At 36.1% G+C, this 25,039-nt stretch overlaps 1 long non-coding RNA gene across 1 annotated transcript in view; it reads left to right on the top strand.

Moving 5' to 3' along the window:
- Positions 1-23,082, top strand: part of LOC148132015 (uncharacterized) — a 60,274-nt gene extending 37,192 nt beyond the window's left edge. Inside the window, exons 5-6 of the long non-coding RNA XR_015747502.1 lie at positions 19,882-19,993; positions 22,145-23,082. This is a non-coding gene — a long non-coding RNA (uncharacterized LOC148132015). The remainder of the gene's footprint in view (positions 1-19,881; positions 19,994-22,144) is intronic.
- The last annotated feature ends 1,957 nt before the right edge of the window (positions 23,083-25,039 follow it).

Here is a 25,039-nt window from a genome sequence, read left to right as displayed (position 1 = left end):
CTATCTATCTATCTATCTATCTATCTATCTATCATCTATCTATCATCTATCTATCATCTCTCTCTCTCCCTCCCCCTCCCCCCCTCTCTCTCACTGTCCATTTTGAATACATAACAGAAAGAAGAAACCTGAGAGATCACAGGGTTGATGCTATATAGAACAAAACTGACTGAATCTAGACGTTCTGCTTCAATAGGTTGGAGAACCCTGTTGTACCCTAAACTTACTCCTGTGTTGCTTCCTGTCTAGACTTCTTCCCATATTTTATCCTAGGTTTAGCATATTTCCAAGCCGTTAAGCCAGAATAAGAGCCGTGATCAGCAAGCTTGGGCAAGTGAAATGGAAGAGAAGTTTGACAGATGGTGGCACCCCCCCTTCATTTGCCCATTTGTACTTCTTTACTTCCTGGGAATTTTCTCTAACACAATCCGGCCTGTACTGGATTCCCAAATTATGACAAACTGAGTTAAACGAGGAAGTCTGTATCTTCCTCAATGTTTCTCTTTGTGCCTGCCTCCTGACCCAGGCTCTTGACAACAAATAGAGCTCTCCAATAGCTGTCTGCTGAGCTTTGGTATTTGTTATACTCTGTGGAAATGTGAAGTGTGGAAATACAAAAACAAGGCCACTGCTAAATGCCTTTTTGGGCATACCGTGTAACAGATCCAGGTTCTGGAGAAAGGTTTCTGACTTCTAGGTCACTACAAATGGAATCTCCGGCCTGCAGCTTTCACAAATCAGTTTCTTCTGGGATTCCAGCATGTTCTTTGGAAAGGCAGAGATCCATTAGCTCATTGTTAGCAAACAGAGGGGCGGGCAGGGGGAAATTCCAAAGAGGCTGCATAGTCAGTGCTAAATTATATCAGCAAAAATCTGTGGGATGTCAAACCCAGTTTATCACAAGCCAATGCTATTTGTGAAATAATATCCTACAAAAGTAAACTTTGTCTGGCTCTCCCTCTGTTTAGCAATCACATGAACACAAACACACACACACACACACACACACACACAGAGAGAGAGAGAGAGAGAGAGAGAGAGATGAATATAATTCTTTATTGGCCAAGTATGATATGCTCTCAGTGTACATAAAAAGAAAAGATACATTCATCAAGAATCATAAGATGCAACACATAATGATAGTCATAGGGTACAAATAAGCAATCAAATCATACTAGGAAACAGTCAATATAGATCGTAAGGATACAAGCAACAAAGTTACAATCATACAGTCACAAGTGGGAGGGGATGGGCGATAAGGAGCGATGAGAAGATTAATAGTAATAGCAGTGCAGACTTTGTAAATAGTTGAACAGTGTTGAGGGAATTATTTGTTTAGCATTTGGGAAAAAACTGTTCTTTGTCTAGTTGTTCTGGTGTGCAGTGCTCTGTAGCATTGTTTTGAGGAAAGGAGTTGAAACAATTTATGTCCGGGATGTGAGGGGTCTGTAAATATTTTCACAGCCCTCTTTTTGACTCATGCAGTATACAGGTCCTCAATGGAAGGCAGGTTGGTAGTAATTGTTTTTTTTTTTTTGCAGTTCATAAGTATGCGTGTGTGTGTGTGTATGTGTGCGCGTGTGTTTGCTAAACAGTGGGGGACTTATCTATATCTATATGTGATTGCTAAACAGGGGGAGAGTCACATATAGTATACACACACAGAAAATATACATATACACATACATACATACATACATACATACATACATACATACATACATACACATATATACACATATATACACACATATATATATACATATACATACATACATACATACATACATACATACATACATACATACATACATTTGTTTTCTTAAGTTTTTGCATGTCATTATAGTTGTGCTTTTAAAGTTGCAGCGATGTTTCAGCAGAATCTCATCTGCTATCATCAGGCTTGTGTATTGGGTTCGTCTGTGTTTCACAGCCATTTCTGTTTAAAATTTGGTGGCACCCTGACCAAAGTACTGGCAGCCAACAGCTTCCACAAAAACAAAATCACAGGCCTCATCCACAAAAACACACTGAGACATAATAGAGACCTAGAAGATAAACAGACCTATGGAACAGCTGTCCTGCCCTACATAAGAGGTACAACAGACAAAATCAGTAAGATACTACACAGGCATCACATCAAGACTGCCTTCAAAACAGACAGAAAAATAGCAGCCATCCTAAGAAACCCCAAAGTTAAAATTGACCTGGAAAACCAAGGCTTATATGAAGTCCCCTGTGCATCATTCCCGGCCACATACATCGGACAGACCAATAGAAGAATAAGTACCTGCCCGGATGAACACAAAAATGCAGTCAAAAAGCTGGAACACACTTCCTCACTAGTCCAACACATGAAAGCCACAGGTCATAGAATCGACTTCAATGGCACCAAAACCCTAGCCACTATAGAAAACCCCAGCTACAGAATTATCCGAGAAGCCATAGAGATTGAAAAACAACCTGAAAGCATGAATAGAAGAGATGACTCCACCAGACTGTCAATTATCTGGAAGCCTGCACTCACAAACAAAAAAATCTCCACACCACAAGCCAGGCAAACACCTGGGCACAAACAGATCCCCCCTGATACCTCCAGCTCAAACACATCCCAACCAGGCACCCAGATGAAACCCAGCTTCCTAACTAATGATAGCCGTCCATTTACCCGAAGCCAAGCTGCACTAAAGGCCTCCAATAAAGTAACACAATGCTGCCAGCCAATCAAGATACAAAAAGAGCCAAAAAACAGACAGAAGATATTAGAGACACCAATCAAGCAGAACACAGCAAACTCCGAGACCAATAAACACAGACCAAGACTCCCAACCAATCAGAATGAAGAAAAAAACATTCTGGCACAGCAATAGGCTGCCCCAAACTTAAATCTGAAACCACTGTAAAAGTCTGACTCACAGACGGACACAATACAGAAGCCTGATGATGGCAGATGAGATTCTGCTGAAAAGTTGCTACAACTTTAAAAGCACCACTACTATGACGTGGGAAAATACCCGAACAAAGCTGAAGGCCATACATGTAAGTACCCGCAAAAACTTAAGAAAACATATGTGTGTGTGTGTGTGTGTGTGTATACACATGTATACACACACATACATATATACATATATATTTGTATATATACATACATACATACATGCATAAATACACACACACACACACACACACACACACACACACACACACACACACACCAGTGGTGGGATTCAATTTTTTTTACTACTGGTTCTGTGGGCATGGCTTGGTGGACGTGGCAGGGGAAGGTTACTGTAAAATCTCCAGTCAGAGATGGTGTTTGCTGGTTCTCCGAACTACTCAAATTTTCCGCTACTGGTTCTTCAGAACTTGTCAGAACCTGCTGAATACCACCTCTGATACATACATACATACACACACACACACACACACACACACGGAGAGAGAGAGAGAGATAATGTATCATCTTGTTCTTTTAACAACTCCATAATCCCTTGTGGGGTGGAGTCTGGGCAACTGAATGGAGCTGAGTGCTTACTACACACAAACACACAAACACACAGACACACACACACACACAGAGCCTATGATGCCCTTCAAATAGTATGGATATGCATGATTACTTCTATACTGTGAAGTCAAAAAAATCAATGAGGAAGAACCTGTGAAGAGAGGACTTTCTTTCGGTCCTAGAGACAAAAAATAAACTACTTTTGATCAGCAGCCCTAAGGCAAAATAACTGAAGTTTCTTGTGTTCCAATTTCTTAGTTTTACATGAAAAATGTTTCAATATAGCCAGATCTGAAGAGAGAGAAAAACATCTAGGAAAATATCATGTATCAAGTTAACCCAATGGTTTATTTAGTTGAATTTTCTTCAAGTGGCTGCTTCCTTGAATTGTTGGGCTACATATTTCAGTAAAATGCACACTCTGGTGATCTTCAGCCTAAAATAGCCAAAAGGCACAGGACTGGGAAAGACTAAGCAAATTTAGCACTATCTGCAAGATTTTTGATCAATTTCTTTCCTGATCATAAATTATAAATTATCAAACTAGGATCTTTTGGAAAAAATGATTAAAAAAACGTATAGCTACCTACTATACATTAAATTGGAGGACGAACAAGTAAAGGAAACAATGATAGCATGGGCAAAATTGTTTATACAATTGGATTAGATAAATGACAAAAATTGTGGGATAGGAACTATAAATTAACAATGTCAACTGCATATAAAGAAAATTTGCATAAGATATTTTATAGATGGCATTTTGCACCAGCGCAGCTGACAAAGATGTTTAAAGATAAATCGGCTAAATGCTGGAAGTGCCACTGATACCTGGGTCATATTATCATATGTGGTAGACCTGCTCAAAAGCAAAAAGAAATACTGAACAAAAATACATATGTTGTTGAAAAAAAATGATAAAACAGCATATTGATTTAAAACCATAACTATTTTTGTTGGGAATTCTACCTGAAAAATACAGTAAGGAAAACCCATACTGCACACCAGAACAACTAGACACAAGGACAGTGGCATCACTCTGCTAAACAACTAATTCCCATAACACTGTCAAATTATTTACTAAGACTGTATTACTATTATTCTTCTCATCCTTCCTAGTACCTACCTCCTCCCAATTATGACTATAACTGTGTTGCTTGTATCTTTAAAATTTATATTGTTTTGTTTCCTATTATGATTCGATTGCTTATTGATAACCTATGACTATCAGTGAGTGTTGTATCTTATGATTCTTGATGAATGTATTTTATTTTTTCTTTATGTATAATGAGATCATATGCACCAAAGACAAATTTCTTGTGTGTCCAATCACACTTGGCCAATAAAGAATTCTATTCTATTCTATTCTATTCTATTCTATTCTATTCTATTCTATTCTATTCTATTCTATTCTATTCTATTCTATTCTATTCTATTCTATATTTAGTTATTCATATATTAACTGCTGCTAGAATTATATTTGCACAAAGTTGGAAGAGTGAAGAGATGAGAATGTGATTAGGAAAATATTAGAATGTGCACAAATGAACAGATTAACGTTGGCAATTAAGGAGAAAGAACATGAATACTATGTGATATGGGATCTATTTTACCAATGGTTAAATAATGAAAATGGAAGTTAGAAGCAGGGAAACAAAATAAAGAAATGTTAAAAGAGATAAGTAAATATTATGATTGAATTATGATTGAATATTACTGTTTTAATATTGTAGAATTAATATCAATGTAACGAATGATGTTGCAAATTTTGATTATTGTTCAACAAAGATATTTGTACCCAGACAATATACTGTTCAATTGAAGATGGAATTATTATATTAAAAATTTTTTAAAATGACCAACTGGGATATTTTGTATGAAAATGGTATGCTCTACTAATGTTCTTGAATGCCCTTGTTTCAACCTGCCAGGATACTTAATAATCTGGAAGGTTTGTTAGATATTTAAAGGAGTATAAGAGATTTCTTCAGGCAAGTCGTTTAAATTGGTTTGAAATATAATAATTATTTTTCCATTCCTATTCCAGGTTCTAATACAATATCAGCTCACAATAACTACAGAAGCATCTTATCTTCTGAAATCCCAGGGAAGGCTTCTATGGGAAATAAGGGCCCTTTATTTATGGCATATAGAATCTAGCAAAATCTGCAGGTAACATTCATGTCAGATCAAACTGGGGGTGGATTTAAACCTTAGTAAAACAGGGTTCAAGGGATCTCTTGATGGATTTTTAAACTTTTAAAGAAGTATACAACATGTTTATGCTATGAACCAACCAAATGGCTCCTCAATTTAAAGTTCGTAAGGTGGGGGCAAAAGTTAACTCTGTCACAGTGGTATCCCCTCCCCCTCTCCTGCCAGCCTGGCAACCATACTGCTTTTGGCACCAAGCCCTTTTCTGTTCTCTTAGTTTTTAAAACATTTAAATATTTTCATATTTAGATCTATTTAATCTATTTCAGATCAATTATTTTTGCCTTATTAAATCTGTTCTTTTGTTCAATGCATGTAAGTTTTTAATGATACATTGAGCATATAATTGTAGAGTCTCCTTAATTTAATAATGTAATTTACAATAGGTATTTTAACACTTGTAAACTTGCTTTATGAGAAGAATTCTGGGGAAATTTCTCATCAGTGTTTTAGGCCTGAAATGAAGCTCTTTTATTCTGGATTAATTAGTCTGAAGGCAATCCTTGACATGGTTAAAAATGAGATCATACATAAGTACTGTAGTACTTATAAGTACTTCATACATAAATAGGAGAATAGTTTTTTCCATTTTATCAGCTTAGATCAAATCAAATAATGGAACAGACATCAGATTCTGCTGCTCTGTCAAGAAATCCAAGAGGAAAAAAGATGTCTTTGCTCAATTCCTTATGTGATATACCACCAAATACCTTCTATTTCTCAAAATATCTGCCTTAAATGAAATAATATAATTTATGTTCTGCAAAATCTACCAGATGTTTTTAGACACAGATTCAAAGCGCAAGTGTCTATGGCCAAAAATATTTCCTGCTGGGGAAAAGGAAACTAGGTTAAACCTTCACTGCCTTTGAACCTTACAGAGCAGAGCAAAGATAAACACGTGTGTGTGTGTGTGTGTGTGTGTGTGTGTGTGTGAGTGAGAGAGAGAGAGAGAGAGAGAGAGAGAGAGAGATTAGGAAGGGTATATTTTTATAGGCAGAGAAGAAGTTTTTTCCCCTTTTCTAGCAGGAAGAGAACTTGAGAACATCAACTTAAACTGACTGATTGAAAATTCAGGACTGAAAAATGGAAGTACCATACATAGTTACACTCTGGAAATAGCTGCCAGTAAATATCATGATGGCCGCCAACTTGGACAGCTTGAGAAGAAGATGAAACAAATTCATCATGTAAATGTTAGTCATGATGACTCTGGAACCTTCCTGATCACAGATGATACACAACGTTCAGTCTAGGGTAGAAAGTCTTCCTTTATAGGTTTATGGAGGCATCTGGTAGCTTATAGTTGAAAATAGACAATCTGAGTAAATAGGTTACTTACATAATTCAGTGGGGATTTTCATTCTTATATCGTGAAACATCAGTTTCTGAGTTTTTTTTTTAAAAAAACATAAACATCTTTGTGAGTTTGAATATGTAATGGGCCTTTTTCAGGTTGACTACAAATGATCATACAAATATGCCTATGTTGCCTGCTTGGCAGTGGTACTGAGGTTTTCTGCCACTGTTATCTTCCAGGATATTTTATGACTGTCCAGTTTACCACCATAAGATTTTCTGCCATTCTAATACTACCCAAATCTAACCCTGGCTAGCTTTTTGGGTTTAGTAAAGACTAGGTTGATAAGGAATACACCTAATTAAACAGGGTGGCCTTATTGTTTGTTACTGCATTCAACACCATATGATTTGAGTTTAATATTGTGCAATATGCAAATCCAGCCACTGTGTTTGAAGGTTATATTTTATAGCTTAACATGATTTGTAAACTAAGCTAATTATTTCAGCAAACCAATCTAATCCAAGTTTTTTTCTTTCAAGATAAACTAAGTTGGCAAGCATATGTTGTTGTTCAAATGGACCTTGACTCTGGGAATTACATGATACATCCATTCGTTTTTTTTGGCAGTAATATAGAAATAGTTTGTCACTATCTTCTTCCAGAAATTTTTTTTTTTTGGGGGTGGGGGGGGATTTCTTAGCCTAGTCTACAGTTCTGGGATTTGTTGGTGGTTTTTTTAATCAAAGTACTGATATGCTCCCATTGCAAGGTGATCAAACCAGTCAATCCTAGAGAAGATCAACCCTCACTGCTCTTTAGAAGGCCATATCCTAATCCAAGATCTCACGATAAAATCAGATACTATTGAACAAAGAACAGAGAAGACTGATGAAAAAGTGGAAAATATTCAACAAATGATGGTGAAGTATGATGAGAGATTCCAAAAAATTGAGGAAGAAGGTAAACAAAGAGAGGAGAAGATTGGAAATATTGACAGCAGATTAACAGTGGTTGAACAAGATAAAAGTGGGATGCTGAGGTGGGAGATGCAGAGGTCAGAATTCTATCTCAGATTTCAAAATATAGAAGAAGAAAAAGGACAAAATTTGGCTGCGATAATGATAGAAATTTTGGCGGATGCTTTGGAAATTACAGAGGAAAAGATGATGGATGGAGTAGATGAGGTATACCGAGTTTTTACAAGATATGCGATGAGAAATAACTTACCAAGGGAAGTCCATATCAGATTTACCAAAAAAATCCATCAAAACACAAATATTACAAGCAGTAAGAGAGAAGACGTTGAAATACAAAGGCAAAGAGATCGTGGTTTTAAAACAAATACCCAGAAGAGTGAGAGAGATGAGAAGAGAATATCGATTCCTGACCAAAATGCTATTGAAAAAGGAGGTGAATTATAGATGGCTGATCCCAGAAGGATTAATGTTTATGTGGCAAGAACAGAGACATAGAATTGATTCAATTGAGAAAGCAGAACTTTTCTACGCAGAATTTTTTGGAAGGAGAGAAGAAGAGGCAGAGAAAGAGGTCTCATTAATTGAGTTTCAAGAGGAACAACTGGAGACTGAAAAAGAGGAAGGCGCAGTAGGTGGACAGGTGGATATCAAGGAACAGCGTGAAGTAAGATCCACGAGAGCTGTTAGACCTAAATACAAAGCATAATCATGGAAGAAAAAAAATTGATTACAATGAATATAAATGGACTCAATTCAGCTGTTAAAAGAAGGAAAACCTTTCATAAATTAGGGAAATTAAAATTTGATATAATTTGTCTACAAGAAGTACATATTAAAAAACAATATGAACAATTGTTAGTACAGCCAAAATTAGGGAAAATATTTACTTCTTTGACTCAGTGTAAGAAAAGAGGAGTGGTTCTACACATTAAAGAGGCCATCCCAGCAAAATTGATTTATACTGATGAAGATGGAAGAGTATTAATGGTGGAAATAATGGACAACAATATAAAAATACTCTTGATTGCAATTTATGCTCCGAATGATAAACAAGAAGAATTCTATAAAAAATTACATATCAAAATAACTGGACTGGACTATGTTAATATAATTATGATGGGAGACTTTAATGGAATTGTGGACAATAAACTGGACTATATAGCAACAACAACAAAGCATAATAGAAAGATTCTCCCTAAATCCTTTTTTAAAATGACAGACGAATTAACCTTAAAAGACATTTGGAGAGAAAGAAATGTTAAAACTAAACTGAAAGAAAGAAATGTTAAAACTACACTTTCTATTCAAATAGACATTTATCATGGTCCAGAACAGATATGATATGGATGACAACAGAATTAATATCTAATATTCAAGAAACAAATATTGAAACAAGTACTTGGGCAGATCATAGCCCAATGACAATTAAATGGAAGGGACAAAAAAAAAAAAGATCGAGATGGACATTAAACAATACTATCTTAAAGGAAAAAGATTTTACACAATGGATGGAGAAAGAATTGGCTTTTTTCTTTAGAGAAAATAAAAAAGAAGATACTTCAACGCAGAATGTTTGGGATACAATGAAGGCATATGCTAGAGGTTTGATAATAGATTATATAAGAAAAAAGAATATTAGGAAGAGGCAAGCCACTAAAGCCTTGGAAGATGAGTATAAAAGACTTGAAAAAGAACTACAGAAAATGCCACAGAAAAAGGATATTAAACTGAAATTGGACATAACTAAACATAAAATGGAATTAATAGAGAAAGAAGAATTGGCACAGAAAATCAGAAATGCTAAACAGAATTATTTTGAAGATGCAAATAAACCAGGTAGATGGCTAGAATATAAATTGAGAAAGGAGAAAGAATCAAGAAAAATATTTCAGTTAATAGATGACCAAGGCCAAGTTTGTTATGGTAATAAGGAGAAAAAGGAAATTATTCGAGACTTCTATGGGCAACTATATAAACAAGAGAATATTGATGAGGAAAAAGTCAAACAGTATCTACAGAATGCTAACCTACCTAAGATATCTAAAGAGACTGAAGAAATGCTAGAAAGCAATATAACAATGATGGAATTAACTGAAGCACTTAAGAAACAAAATAATGGGAAAGCACCAGGTCCAGATGGGCTTCCGGCAGAATTCTATAAAACATTACAAGAATCATTGAGCATTCCATTGCCAGAAGTTATGAATGAAGCTATGTCAAAGAAGATGATACCCAAAACATGGTCAGAGGCTTATATTACACTTATTCCAAAAGAAGAGGCTGATCCACTGCAAATTAAGAACTATTGACCTATTTCTTTATTAAATGCAGATTATAAAATCTTTGCTTCAATTTTAGCAGAAAGACTTAAAAAATACTTAAATAATTTCATTCATCCAGATCAAAATGGATTTCTGCCAAAGAGACAAATTAGAGACAATATGAGAGTAATCCTGTATACTTTGGAATACTATGAGGCACATCCTGAAAAGCAAATGGCTTTGATATTCCTAGATGCTCAAAAGGCATTTGATAATGTGAACTGGAGATTTATGTTATTACTATTGGAACAGATGGGTTTTGCTAGAAAATTTATTCAAGCAATAGAAGCCATATACAATAAGCATATACAGCAAAGGTAATGATGGAGGGAGAACTTACAGACTTTATTAATATAAGAAAAGGCACAAGACAAGGATGTCCCCATCTCCTTTGCTATTTGTATTGACTTTGGAAGTGTTGAATAGAAATATTAGAGATGATAAAAGCATAAAAGGAATGAAAATTAAAAAGGAAGAATTTAAACTGCAAGCCTTTGCTGATGACTTAGCCTTTATTTTGGAAGATCCTTTAGAAACAGCTCCAAAGTTATTGGAAAAGATAGAGATATATGGTAAGGTGGCTGGTTTGAAAATAAATAAAGACAAAACAAAGATTTTAACAAAGAACATGCTACTGAGACAAAGAGAAGAACTGGCAGACCTGTTGAAAATTCAAGTTACGAATAAGGTCAAGTATCTGGGGATATACTTGACATCAAGATGTAGCACATTAAAAGAGAATAATTATATTAAACTTAAACAACAGATAGCTTTATATTTGAAGAAATGGGAAAATTTACATTTGTCATTAATTGGGAGAATTTCAACAATCAAGATGAATATTTTACCCAGAATCTTATTTTTGTTTCAAACAATACCAATTAGGCTCGGAAAAGACTATTTTGAAGACTTAAATAAAATTATGCTGAAGTATATATGGCAAGGTAAGAAAGCGAGAATAAAGCTAAAGCTTTTGCAAGATGCTAGAATTAGAGGAGGTTTTGGCCTGCCTAATTGGGAACTGTACTACCAAGCTGCAAATTTGATGTGGGTCAAGGAATGGATAACATTAAGAAAGACTGGATTGTTGACATTAGAAGGACATGATTTGCTGTTGGGTTGGCACACTTTTTTATGGTATAAGGGAACTAAAACACAGGGTTATTTTAGAAGACATTATATACGGGAGTCTTTGTGGTTAAACTGGGAGAAGATAAAAAGACAATGTTATTTGAAAATTCTAGTTTGGTTATCGACTATTGAAGCATTTTCCTATCCTATAATTTATAAGAAGGAACAAACAGTTAGATATGGGGAACTATTGGATGAAAAGGGTGAACTTAAATCGATACAAAATTTAGAGGAACAAGGTATAAAGATGAATTGGTTTTCATATGCGCAAATACATTCAAGGTATGATGAAGATTCTAAAACAGAGGGATTTTATGATAAACAGACTGATCTAGATAAGATCTTGACAGGTACTGATGAGAAGGTGATTAAAAAATTATATGGTTATTTACTGGGAATTAAGCTAGAAGAAGAACAAGTTAAAGAAACTATGATTGTTTGGGGGAAGAATTTTGGATATGGGATTGATTTAGAGAAATGGCAAAAATTATGGTCGCAAAATTATAAAATGACAATGTCAACAGCTTATAAAGAAAATTTGTATAAGATGTTTTACAGGTGGCACTTTCCCCCGACGAGGATAGCAAGAATGTTCAAGAATAAATCTGAAAAATGCTGGAAATGTCATCAGATACTTGGCTCATATTACCATATGTGGTGGACTTGTGAGGATGCTAGAAAATATTGGACTAAAATTCGCATGTGGTTGGAAAAAATGACAAAGAAACATATAGATTTGAAACCGGAGGTTTTTTTATTGGGAATCTTACCAGATACATACAGTAAAGACTTGAAATGTCTGATTGTAAATGTATTAACAGCGGCTAGGATTGTATTTGCTAAAAATTGGAAGAATGAGAAAATACCATCGCAGGAAGAAATTATTAAGAAAATATTGGAATGTGCTGAGATGAGTAGATTGACATTTGAAATTAGAGAGCAAGAGGATAAACAATTTTATGAAATTTGGGATCTTTTCTATCAATGGTTGGATGACAAAATACAATAATAGAATATTTAGAATGTTAGATAGCAAGGAATATCTTTGTTTTTTTCTTTCTTTTTTGTTATTTGACATCATATCTATAAAGTGTTTTTAGGATAGATCTGGTATGATTATATGATTTGTTATAGAATAAACCACTTAAAGTATTGTTATCTCATAAAGTATGAATGAATAAAATTATAGTCAAATGTTTTTGTAATAGCGATATTAGGATATATAAGTTTGGATTGACAATATGAGTTATTATGTAATATAACTGTAATTGAGACTACGAAATGAATGCACAAAACTGATGAACCAACCGACACACTGTATGTATATATGGAAGAGAGTTGATGTTTTTATGTTCTGTTTGTTTTGTTTGTTTTTAAAAAATCAATAAAATTGTTTTCCAAAAAAAAAAAAAAAAAAAAAGAAGGCCATATCCTGAAGATGAAACTCAAATACTTTGGCCACCTAATGAGAAGGAAGGACTCACTGCAGAAGAGCCTAATGCTGGGAATGGTTGAGGGCAATAGAAGAAGGGGACGACAGAGAATGAGGTGGCTGGATGGAGTCACTGAAGCAGTCAGCATGAGCTTAAATTGACTCCAGAAGATGGTAGAGGACAGGAAGGCCTGGAGGATGGAATGGACATGACTTTGCAACTAACAACAATCATTTTTTAGGGAATTAAGGAGAGACTGGTGCTTTCACCTATTATGATTTTAGATCTTTTCCAAACCTGGTCTAGATTGATTCTTTTTTTAAAATCACAGCCTTTGAGCACAGATCTTTTATGTATGGTTCAATGTTTCATAATCTAGCATCCTCATCAAAACAACATATTAGAAAAAATATTTCAAAGAAAATACATGCTCCCTTAATACATAGAAAACTAAAGGTTTTAGATCTTAACAGCATAGGAAGGCTGGTATACTGGATCCATAACAGAAAATGTTAAAAGCAAAAAGATTATTATGGAAAATAACAACAGCAAAATCACTTGCTTTTCATTCCTTGCTGATTCTTGAATGAAAAAATTGGCAGTCTTGGGAGGGCTTATATTGTTATATATTTTTATATTCATATTTTTATTTCATTTTCAGTACTAATTTATTTCTTCTGTAATAAGAAGAAAATGGTTTGATTTAAGTGGCAAAGTATAATTGACCTTGATGTTTTATTAATTACAATGAGTTATATCCTGTCTTTCACGATAACAATCCCCCCAAATGGTTTACCAAAAGCACAGAATATAGAAAATAAAAATACAGTAAATATCATTTTAATACAAATTCTTAGGATTCTTGCTCCAGGCCAACCACCAGTTATAATACAATGTATTGCCTGCACTTAAAAAATATTGGTTCCAGAAAGTAAGGAATATGTAACTTTTTAAAAATAGGCCCTTGAAAATTTATGATAAGGAGAGTAAATGTGAAGGAAATATATGATGCAGGGAATTCAATGTATTTTGAGTTTCGTTGGCTTTTAAAATTGGATAAAAGACTTTAGTTCTGAAGATATAAATCCATTAATTTTATGTATGTATGTATGCATGTATGTATTTTTCATTTATTTAATATACTGCCCATCTCACTATCCAAAGCAACTCTGGGCAGCTTACATTGCCATAAAATCATAAATATCATCCTCCTCTTGAAATGACCCCATAATTACTTGCAGTCTGGACAACTGAATGGAACTGAGTGTTTACTGGCCAAATGCCCTTCCTGTCACCAATGTGGAGTTTTTTCAGCAGATATATTCTCAGTGTGCCCAGAGAAAGAAATATCTGCCTCTACTTAGGGTCAAACTCACAACCTCCTGATTGTGAGGTGAGAGCTCACCTCTAGACCACCGCACCACTTCATAAAATCATAAATAAAAAAGCATTAAAATTAGCAATTAAACCAAGATTACAAAACCAAGAGCACAAAGGGTAGACGAGTGAGATCTTGTCCTTCATTCCACCAACTGCCTCTGGCATAGTGTGCTCCCATTGGGGTGTAAGTTGACTTACAATTTTTCATTTAGTGATGGCGCTAAAGTTACAATGGAATGGAGTGACTTATGAATGGTTTTCACACTTGCAGCATCCCCATGATCACGTGATCAGAATTCAGATGCTGAGCAACTGGTATGTATTTCTGACGGTTGCAGTGTTCCAGGACCGTGTGATCACCTTTCGAAACCTCCTGAGAAGCAAAATCAATGGGGAAGCCAAATTCACTTTGCAATTGTTCTACTAACTTAAGAACTGCAATAATTCACTTAACACTGTGACAAGAAAGGTCATAAAATGGGGCAAAACTCACTGAAAAACAGTCTCACTTAGCCACAAAATGTTGGGCCCAAGGTAAGTCAAGGTCTAGCTGTACATATGTTGTCCCTGGCCTGCTAGCAGTAGTATGCAAAGTCGGAGCAGTCTTGCTGTGAAATAATGCTGTGTCCATGTGATTTCCAGGCAGCTGGGTTCCCCTTTGCTTAAGTAAATGGTGACTGGGTGTATCACTCTTCACTCAAGCCCTAGATTGTAATAGTTTTCTTGTATTTGGAATCCATTTATTACAGTCTGCTTAAGCTGACTTAAATTAGGTAGAGATAAATGGTCAAGTAGCATGCTTGAAGGCATGTTTCAGGTTTTGTATGGTTTCCTCAAGCAGCTTTGCCAACTCTGCTGCTAATTGACCTGTTCCATGAATGCATACATGCATGTCTTCCATTTCCAATGCCTATTCTTAAAGCAGGGCTAGCAGGAGGAAAACAGCCCCTGAACTGAGGCGCAGCAGAGGAATGAATTGTCTGTTCCTACTGGTACATTCCTATCTCTTGTCACAGTTGATTTTATCCTTGCCATTCACAAACTCCACGTACTTTAAATCTGACTGGGTTTCTTTAGCATTAGTTCAAGAGATAGCATCAGAGATGGTATTCAGCAGGTTCTGACCAGTTTTGGAGAACCAGAAATTTTGAGTAGTTTAGAGCAGGGGTCCCCAACCGCCGGTCCGCGGACCGGTACCGTCCGATGGAACAAGTCTTACCGGGCCGCTGGTTGCTGGCGCTGCCATCTTTTTGGTAAAAAGTGCTTCGGTGAGCTTTTCCGGGTAGAAAGCTCACCGAAGCACTTTTTCATCAAAAAGATGGCGGCGCAGCGCTCAGGTGAGCTTTTCCGGTAGAAAGCCATTTCTACCGAAAAAGCTCACCGGGCGCTGGCGCCGCCATCTTTTGATGAAAAAGTGCTTCCGGTGAGGTCACCGGAAGCACTTTTCGTCAAAAAGATGGCGCGCCAGTTGATGCCGGCACCGGGCGCGGCGCCCAGCTGATGCCGGTACCGGGCGCGGCGTCAAAAAGGTTGGGGATCACTGGTTTAGAGAATCGGCAAAGACCACCTCTGACTGGAGATTTTACAGTATCCTTCCCTTGCCACGCCCACCAAGCCACGCCCACAGAACCAGTAGTAAAAAAATTTGAATCCCACCACTGGATAGCATGTCAGAATTCAGAAATGAAGGCAGAATGGAAACCAGTGCAAGAAATTCCCTCTTCACTAAGCAACGTGTTTCAATTAGCACATCATTTGCTTCAGAGTGAATTTATCCTGTGAGATCTGCAAAGCAAAATGAATCTTTGGACCTATAACATATAATATTTGAAAGTGCTTTGACAAAATAAGAATGAACAAGAGAATCTGTTTTAGCAGGAGAGAGGGTATTGTTATTCTAAAATAATTTTTGGCACGTAGTGCTTCTTTTTTCTAAGGCTCATATCATGTTATTTTGATGTAGTAGACACAGTATATGATATTGGGATGAGTTATCTTGTGAATGCCAATGCCACTGAGAGTGTTGTCCTCCAAGAACCTGCTTAGTCTCCTTTTAATACCTTCTGAAATAGTAGTCATCAATACATCAAAAAGCTGCCAGTTCAATATCACATTGCATAAATGTATAGTCAGATATTTTTATTCTTACTGTTGTGTCTCAGAATATCTAGAGGGTTTCAAAAGATGGCTGGATCATTCCCCCATGCCAGACTTTTGTGATTAAAAATGGGAGCATGCACATACTTTTGTGCACATGATATGGTAGAATCAGTAAATCAGTGAGTTCATGAGACAATTCATAGAATGGTACAAATCAGTGCCTGATATTTTCAGCAGAGGAGTTTGTGATGATTTCAGAACCAGCTGGTGTGGATGAAATTTGGAAAAAGGTGAGAAAACAGGTGGGGTTGGAGGAGCCTCCTAGCTTACCACAATGTATTTCTGTGGTGCAGAAGTTGCAGTGTGCTTCCAAATTCAGGAAAGAATTGATACTTGCTAAAAAGCCATCTGGACTCCATTGAGGAAAACGATATCTGAAGTTGAAGCACTTCATACAAAGGTGGCTGAGGGAGAAGTCAAGCTAGATGAAGTGAGGGAAATTGTGTTTCATATCATCCTGGAATAATGTCCCAGGAGGTCCACAGCGTTTCAGTGGAGGAAAATCATGGTATGAAAAGAACATGTGAAACAAAAGGTGCCTTTTGTTATTTATGGCTGCTTTAACGGTTTCTGGCAAGGTTGCTGTATCTAGGAAAGTTGTGTGAGGTGCACAGCTTTTGCCACAATCACATTTCTGCAGCAAAAGCTGTTTGTAATGCAGATGTTGGAAGCACAAAACCCCTGTCAGATTCAAATGCGAGTGTAACCTTCCCTTGTTAGCCAAACGGCACTGGGGAGTTGAGAAGGGCACATTGTGGGTTGCCCCTCCTCTCCTTTGAAGCCTCTTGTTAAAATTGACTCTGGCAAGCCTGCCTTGAAACTTTTGCCTGTCCTGCCTTCCCTCTGTTACACCCCAGCTAAATAAAATGCAATTGACTCAAAGTTAACTCCAAACATTTGACTATCTCTCTCCCGCCTTTCACCCTTCTTGTCTCTCTCTATTATTCACTTTTAGAATACACCTTCCTCAGGGAAAGGAACTGGCTCTTGCTATTCCTGTTGAATGTACTGAGACAACAGAATAAAATAATAGAGATGCTAGTTGTCTTTGCAACTTTGCTGTCAAACAGTAACATTTTATATCATTATCATTTGCCTAGAAGCCACTACCCTTCACTTTTTTTTTCTATCTTGTGTTTGATAATTCAGGTTTTATAAGCACAACAAAATAACGTAACATATCAGAAAGTTTTAACTATTCCCATGTTTATAGGAGAGGCCACCGGAGAAGAAACATTAGAGAAAAGAAATGGGAGAGATGTCTATGGAGATTCTCAGTCATGGTTATCCCAAAGGTGGTTTTTTTCCCCAAAAGGCAACTGGGCAGGGTGGGATTCAAATTTCTTAACAACCAATTCTGTGGGTATGGCCTAATTTGTGGGTATGGCTTGGTGGTCATGTGACTGGCTGGGCATGGCTTGTATGTAAATATTATAAATATTTATGTAAATACTGAATTTTTTTATAAGAAAAGAGCAACTTTTACCAAAAATCAGGCAAAGCAGGCAGGCAGATTGAGTTGCTCACAGAGTCACAGATTCATTCAGAGATCTATCTTTCTGCAATCAGCTATCTGAGTCTGTCATATAAAATTTACTTGCAAGCAAACTCACAAAATTAACTCACAATACACTATGTATGTAAATATTGAATTTTTTATATAAAAAAGAGCAGTTTTTACCCAAAATCAGGCAAAGCAGGCAGGCAGATTGAGTTGCTCACAAAATCACAGATCCATTCAGAGATCTGTGTTTCTGCCATCTGCTACCTGAGTCTGCACTGAATAATAGAAGCTTCAGGCTCAGCTTTGCTTTTAGATTAGCTAGAAAGCAAGAAATCCAATAATTTCCTGATTTCTATCTAATCTAAATCTCCTGGCCCAGCAGAACAGCTGATGGTTGGGGAAAAAAGCAAAGAAAAATAGCAACTTATCAGGCAAATTTGATGGTGCGCATGCCAGGTAAGGAGTGTTGGGCGGGGAGGGGCAGGGCCAGCCAGTGGCACGATTTGCTGGTTCTCCAGCAGGTACAATCCCACCCCTGGTGAGAGTGCATTTTGCATGCTCATGTAGACCATTTCTGAAAAACCTTAGCTGTGCTCCCCAGACAGCTGACAAGCACTGCAGGCGGGTGCACAGCATTTGAAAATCTATTCTTTCCTGCTTTTTAACCTCAGCTGTGCTGCGCAAAGCAGCTGAGGTTGAAAAAGCAGCAAATAAAGGACATCCAAGAGCCTGGGCGGCTGGGCCAAACAGAGCAGCAGACACCGAACCGGTTCGGTGTCTGCTGCTCTTCACAGCTGGTTCTATAGAACCGGGCCGAACCAGTAGCATCCCATGCCTGCAACTGGGCTTTCTGGTTTTTCTTTGAAGATGTTTTGTTTCTCAATCCAAGAAGTTTCTTCAGCTCTGACTGGATGATGGGGAATGGAAGGATTTATACATCTTGCAGGCAGCTGTTCATTTGCATTATTTTAGTGAATCATTAAGGCCACTTTCAAACCATCAGTATTGAAAGAAGAGAAGAGGTCATCTGTGTCAAAATTGAACAGCCCTGTCTCAACAGAAGGGGAGGGATATGGCATCATCTATCTCCTGACTATAACACAGTCCTTTTAACAGTTCCAAGAAGCTCCACACTCATTTGCACCACTCAAGTGACCCTGATGACAAAGATAGAGCTCCAGGTGGCCTTAATGACTCATTAAAAGAATGCAAATGACCAGCAAGGAGTATAAATCCTTTCATTCCCCACCATTCAGTCAGAGCTAAAGAAGCTTCTTGGCTGAGAAGCAAAACATCTTCAAAGAAAAACAAGGAATTCCAGTTGCCTCTTGAAAAAGCACCGTTGGGACAAATCTTTGTCCCAAAATTACATCTTTGGGAGAGATGTAATTTCATCATGTCCAACCTGTATGCTGATAGCAAAAGATCAGATTCACTTTCAAATATTTTCTCAGCCAATTTTGTTATAGAATAGATAACATGCCCATATTTTGATCACATGACCATGGGGATTCTGCAGTGGTCGTAAGTGTGTAAAATGTTCACAAGTCATTTTAATTCAATGGTACTGTAACTTTGAACTGTCACTAAACAAATGGTTATAAGTTTGAATTTGGTGATGGCTTTCTGTCATTGTGAGATGATGAACACATGGAAAGTGTAATGTAAATGTTAATAGGCTTGACCTAATTAATTAAAATCCACTCCTCAGAATACCTAGCCCCACCCAAATTAATGATGAAATCCTTCCTCTTTGGCTTTGGATTTTACCAAGACATTCATCAAGAGATTCTGCAGAACTGCATCTTTAGACTGAATTACTATTGGTTTCCTCAACCCTCTACTATTTTATATAGTTGCAACACCAGTGATCTAAGAAACTTCAAGGCTGGTTCTCAAACAAGCTAGATGAAAAACACCATAACGTGTGAATCTATGAATCTGCCATTCCAGAAGGCCTCCTATGAATCTGCCATTCCAGAAGGCCAGATGAGAAATTGCACCTTGGAATGAAGATTGGATACTCACCTCTTTTCCTGGACATCTACGAATGATCGTGGCCATGGTAAAGGAGAAGTGAGATACACTTTTGCTCTCCCCTCTGCCCACATTAGTGATATTTTAGAATAGTTTCTTTGAACCTGATTATTATCTCCCATGATAGATTTATGTGAATAGTAGGGATGCAGCTAGAAGGAATGTACAAACAGATAAAATATTCAAGTGCTCCTCTGTCTAAAAACAACAGTTCTTTTCTCTGGCATGCAAGTTTTCCAGAGATAGAAATGCAGGGAAATATTCAAGTGTGTAACTGCTCGTCTCTGCTTAGAAAGAACCCTATCTCAGGAGAAATGTAACACATCTCTTGTTTCTTACTAAGGGAAGAGATCTGTTGTTCCAGGGCCTCTCCAATATAAACTCATATTGGACTTGACTTGTTCATATCAGTGATGGGAGCCAGCACTATTTGCAGAATTGACATCCTCCTTCTGGTCTAGTGAAAAGAGGGACTAGGGGCAATGTGATAGTAGTGTTTCAATATTTGAGGGGCTGCCACAAAGAAAGGGGTGGTTTCAACCTGTTTTCCAAAGTACCAGAAGGCAAGATAAGAAACAATGGATGGAAACTAAAGAAGGAAAGAAGCAACCTAGAATTTAGGAGAAATTTCCTAACAGTGAGAACAATTAACCAGTGGAAAGGCTTGCCTTCAGAAGTTCTGGGCACCCTATCTCTGGAGGCTTTTAGGAAGAGACATTTATCTGGATTGGTATAGGGTCTCCTGCTTGTGCAGGGGGTTGGACTAGAAGACGTCCAAGATCCTTTCGAACTCTGTTATTCTATCATTTTGGTGAAGGACTATTTTGCAGAAAGTACCATGTTTTTTTTTAAACTGTTAGCTTAATATTATTTCCTCATCTCCATCAAAAGCATCTTATGAACAATTATCACTCAATGGGTTTTGCCTTATGGTCAAACAACATTTCTGGAATGAAGAAGCTTGCATGTCATTCCAGTCACTTTGTTGAAACAGGATGGCTTCAGCCAAGCTAGAAAATTCTGGCTCAGATAACGTGAAAAAAAAAAAAAAAAGAAGAGGAAAATATTTCTGGCTGCTCAAAAGCCTGGTTCCAGTCTATAAATCTGTCCTCTGTCCTCTGTAAGCACGCCTGCTTTCTCTCGGCATAAAACATCCAATACGGGCTGCTGTTTGATTAAAATAATAAAGCTGAACTTGTTTTGTCTGCTTTTGCCTTCCTCTCTGATCTCCCCACTGAAAAAAGCATAGATGGCAACAGATGTTTCAACTTTGTAGCTTGAACCTTTCTCAGCTGTTTGAAGATTTGATGTAACATTCTTTGAACATCAGTTTCAGAGACAATTCTCTTGATAACGGTTGCCATGCAGAATTCATAATTAAAGAAGTTTCTAAGAAGTGACGGCGAGTTTTGCAAAACTGTATTTCATTAATTGGTTTAAATGTGTTTAATGTGATGAGAGAGAAATGGTTTTATCCACAGAGAAGAGGCTCCTTGTCACTTCTCCCTACTGGGGATTAATCAAGCAGACACATCCAGGCTTTTCTGTCAGGACCTCTTGGAAAATGTCAAAGATGGTACTTGTTATCCATTTATTTTTTTTTAAAAAAGTATTTGTATTACAAATAATTGATATATCAGAATCTGCATCTTAATTTACTGGAGTCTGTTAATTAATCCTAAAAGGTTAATCAAATAAAAGATGCTCACTTTCAAGTAATTAATATACTATTAAACCTTGTTTGCAATACAGAGCAAACTTGTTTCAGGGAATGTTGATAAAAATCACTAACCTGAATTCACTTTTCTAAACAGTTCCCTGAAGGTGGGACTGCAAGAGCTGGGCTTTAAAAAAAATAATCCAAGTGAGTGGCCATTTGGCATTTTGCAGCCCAGATCTTGTGGCCCTACGAGAAGGAAACTTTATTTCTTTCATGCTGAAAAGGTTTATGCTCTTATTCTTCAGGGCTCCAGCTTTCTCTGCAGGTTTTGTAACAGGGTCATGAATCACAGCACACAGAGACACTTTTGGTCTCTCAAGTTGATGTTCTAGACTCCTCCCCCCACCTTTTTTTGTAATTATTTCAATTTTTTAAATTAGTACTGCAAAATCTGGGTACATAAAGGGTGGACTCTCTTAAGATGATTCTACTCCTCAGGTAATGTACATTCTTTTCCAGGTTTAAGATAATTGGGATTTCTCAACAATGCTAGAAGGGAACATAATGATGGAATTAGCAGAAGCTTTTAAAAAAAAACAGAATGTTGGAAAAGCCCCAGGTCCAGATGGATTGACAGTGGAATTTTATAAGACTTTTCAGGAAACATTGAATCTTCACATATTAGAAGTCATGAACAAAGTTATGTCAAATAAGAGAATACCCAAAACATGGTCAGAAGCATATATTACACTTATATCAAAGGAGGATACAGACCTGCAGCAAGTTAAAAATTATAGACCTATATCCCTACTAAATTCAGATTACAAATTTTTTTGCTTCAATCTTGGCAGAAAAACTGAAAAGATATTTAAATAACTTTATCCATGCTGATCAAAATGGATTTCTGCCAAAGAGACAAATCAAAGACAATGTGAGAATAATTCTGGACACTTTGGAATACTATGAGGCACATCCTGAAAAGCAAAAGGCCTTGATGTTTTTAGATGCACAAAAAGCCTTTGACAATGTGAGTTATCTTACTGCATCTTACTGCAATTGATACAAATGGGCTTTGGTAAAAAAATTATCCAAGCCATTGAAACGATATATCATAAGCAAACTGCAAAGGTTATGGTAAATGGAGAATTAAGAGAATCCATAGATATAAGAAAAGGGACAAGACAAGGTTGTCCACTGTTGCCTCTGCTGTTTGTGTTAACATTGGAAGTGTTGAATAGGAATATTAGAGATGAAAAAGAAATAAAAGGAATGAAAATTAAAAAGGAAGAGTATAAATTGGAAGCTTTTGCAGATGACCTGGTATTTATATTAGTGGACCCATTGGAAACAGCACCTAAATTAATAGAAAAGATAGAAGAATATGGAAAAGTAGCAGGTTTGAAAATAAACAAAGATAAAACAAAGCTATTAACAAAGAATATATTAGCAAGATGAAAGAAAGAAGTTTTAGAAATACAGGTCACAAATAAGGTTAAGTATTTAGGGATATATATTACACCAAGATGTAGCACACTGAAGGAGGAGGATAACTATCTTAAACTCAAACAGCAGATTGTGACAGATTTGGCAAAATGGGAAAACTTACAGCTATCATTGATTGGGAGAATATCTATAATTAAGATGAATGTATTGCCTAGAATTTTATATCTATTTCAGACAATTCCAATTCAACTAGGGAAAGAGTTTTTTGAAGATTTAAATAGAATTGTGCTGAAATATATTTGGCAGGGCAAGAAAGCGAGAATAAAACTTAAACTGTTACAAGAGGAGGGTTTGCCTTGCCTAACTGGGAGTTATATTATTAAGCAACAAATTTGATGTGGGTAAAGGAATGGATAACATTAAGGAACAGTAGATTATTGACTTTAGAAGGGCATGACTTGTTGCTGGGATGGCAGGCCTTTCTCTGGTATAAGGGAACTAAAATGCAGGGGTATTTTAGAAGACATTACATTAGAGGCATTGTTTTTGAATTGGGAGAAGATAAAAAGACAAAATTACTTAAAAATTCCATTATGGATATCTACTATTGAAGCTTTTTCTTATCCAATAATATAGAAAAAGGAACAAACAGTTAGATATGGTGAGATATTGAATGAAAAGGGTGAACTTAAATCTATGCAAGCATTGGAAGAACAAGGTGTAAAAATGAATTGGTTTTCATATTTACAAATACAATCTAGATTTGATAAAGATTTTAAAACAGAAGGTATTTATAATAAGTTGACTGATTTAGATAAAATTCTGATGGGTACTGATGAAAAGGTAATTTAAAAACTTCATGGACATTTATTAGAATTTAAGTTGGAGGAAGAACAAGTCAAACAAATGATGATTGCTTGGGGGAAAATTTTTGGATATGGGATTGATTTAGAGAAATGGCAAAAATTGTGGTCTCAAAATTATAAAATGACAATGTCACCTGCATATAAAGAAAATTTGTATAAGATGTTTTACAGGTGGCACCTACCCCAACGGGAATTGCAAGAATGTTTAAGAACAAATCGGATAAATATTGGAAATGTCATCAGATACCTGGTTCATATTACCATATGTGGTGGACATGCTCGGATGGAAAAAGATATTGGACTAAAATCCACACATGGTTGGAAAAAATGATAAAACAACACATAGACTTTAAACCAGAGATTTATTGGGAATTATACTGGAAATATACAATAAAGAGCTGAAATATTTGATTGTAAATGTTTTAACAGTGGCTAGAATTGTATTTGCTAAGAATTGGAAAAATGGAAAAATTCCTATGCAGGAGGAAGTTATTAAGTTATTAAGAAAATTATGGACTGTGCTGAAATGAGTAAATTGACATTTGAAATTAGAGAGCAAGAAGATAAGCAATTTTATATGATATGGGATTTGTTTTATCAATGGTTGGACAAAAAGACATGGTAATGTAATAGATTAGATAATTTTGTAATAGAAGTTTAATAGATTGATATAAAATACAATATAGACATATATAACCATTGGATGAAAGTACAATATAAATTTTAAAATAAAATTTGGAAGATCTTGTATAAAATGATGGAATAAATAGTTTAGTCATGGATTATTAATAACTGATAAATATATAAGTATATGTTACTTTGACAATGTGAAAAATTATATAAACTGTAAGTAATGACTATGAAAGGATAGCACAAAAGATTTGTAACCAACTGACACACTGTATGTATATAAAATGGAACATGGTTTTATGTTTTTATGTTTTGTTTGTATATGTTTGTCTTAAAAAAATAAAAACTTTTATTAAAAAAAAAAGATAATTGGGATTTCTCCAAAGTTGAATGTCCAACCAATTGACAGATTCAATTTTGTTTTAATCAAAGAACTAATGTTGATAGCCCACTCAGATTTTCCATTTATGGAGGG

Source organism: Notechis scutatus, chromosome 2 (genome assembly GCF_049901735.1).
Source record: "Notechis scutatus isolate UNSWTSFEM ecotype Mainland chromosome 2, rNotScu1.2, whole genome shotgun sequence".
Taxonomy (NCBI): domain Eukaryota; kingdom Metazoa; phylum Chordata; class Lepidosauria; order Squamata; family Elapidae; genus Notechis; species Notechis scutatus.
This window is presented reverse-complemented; position numbering and strand designations above follow the sequence as displayed.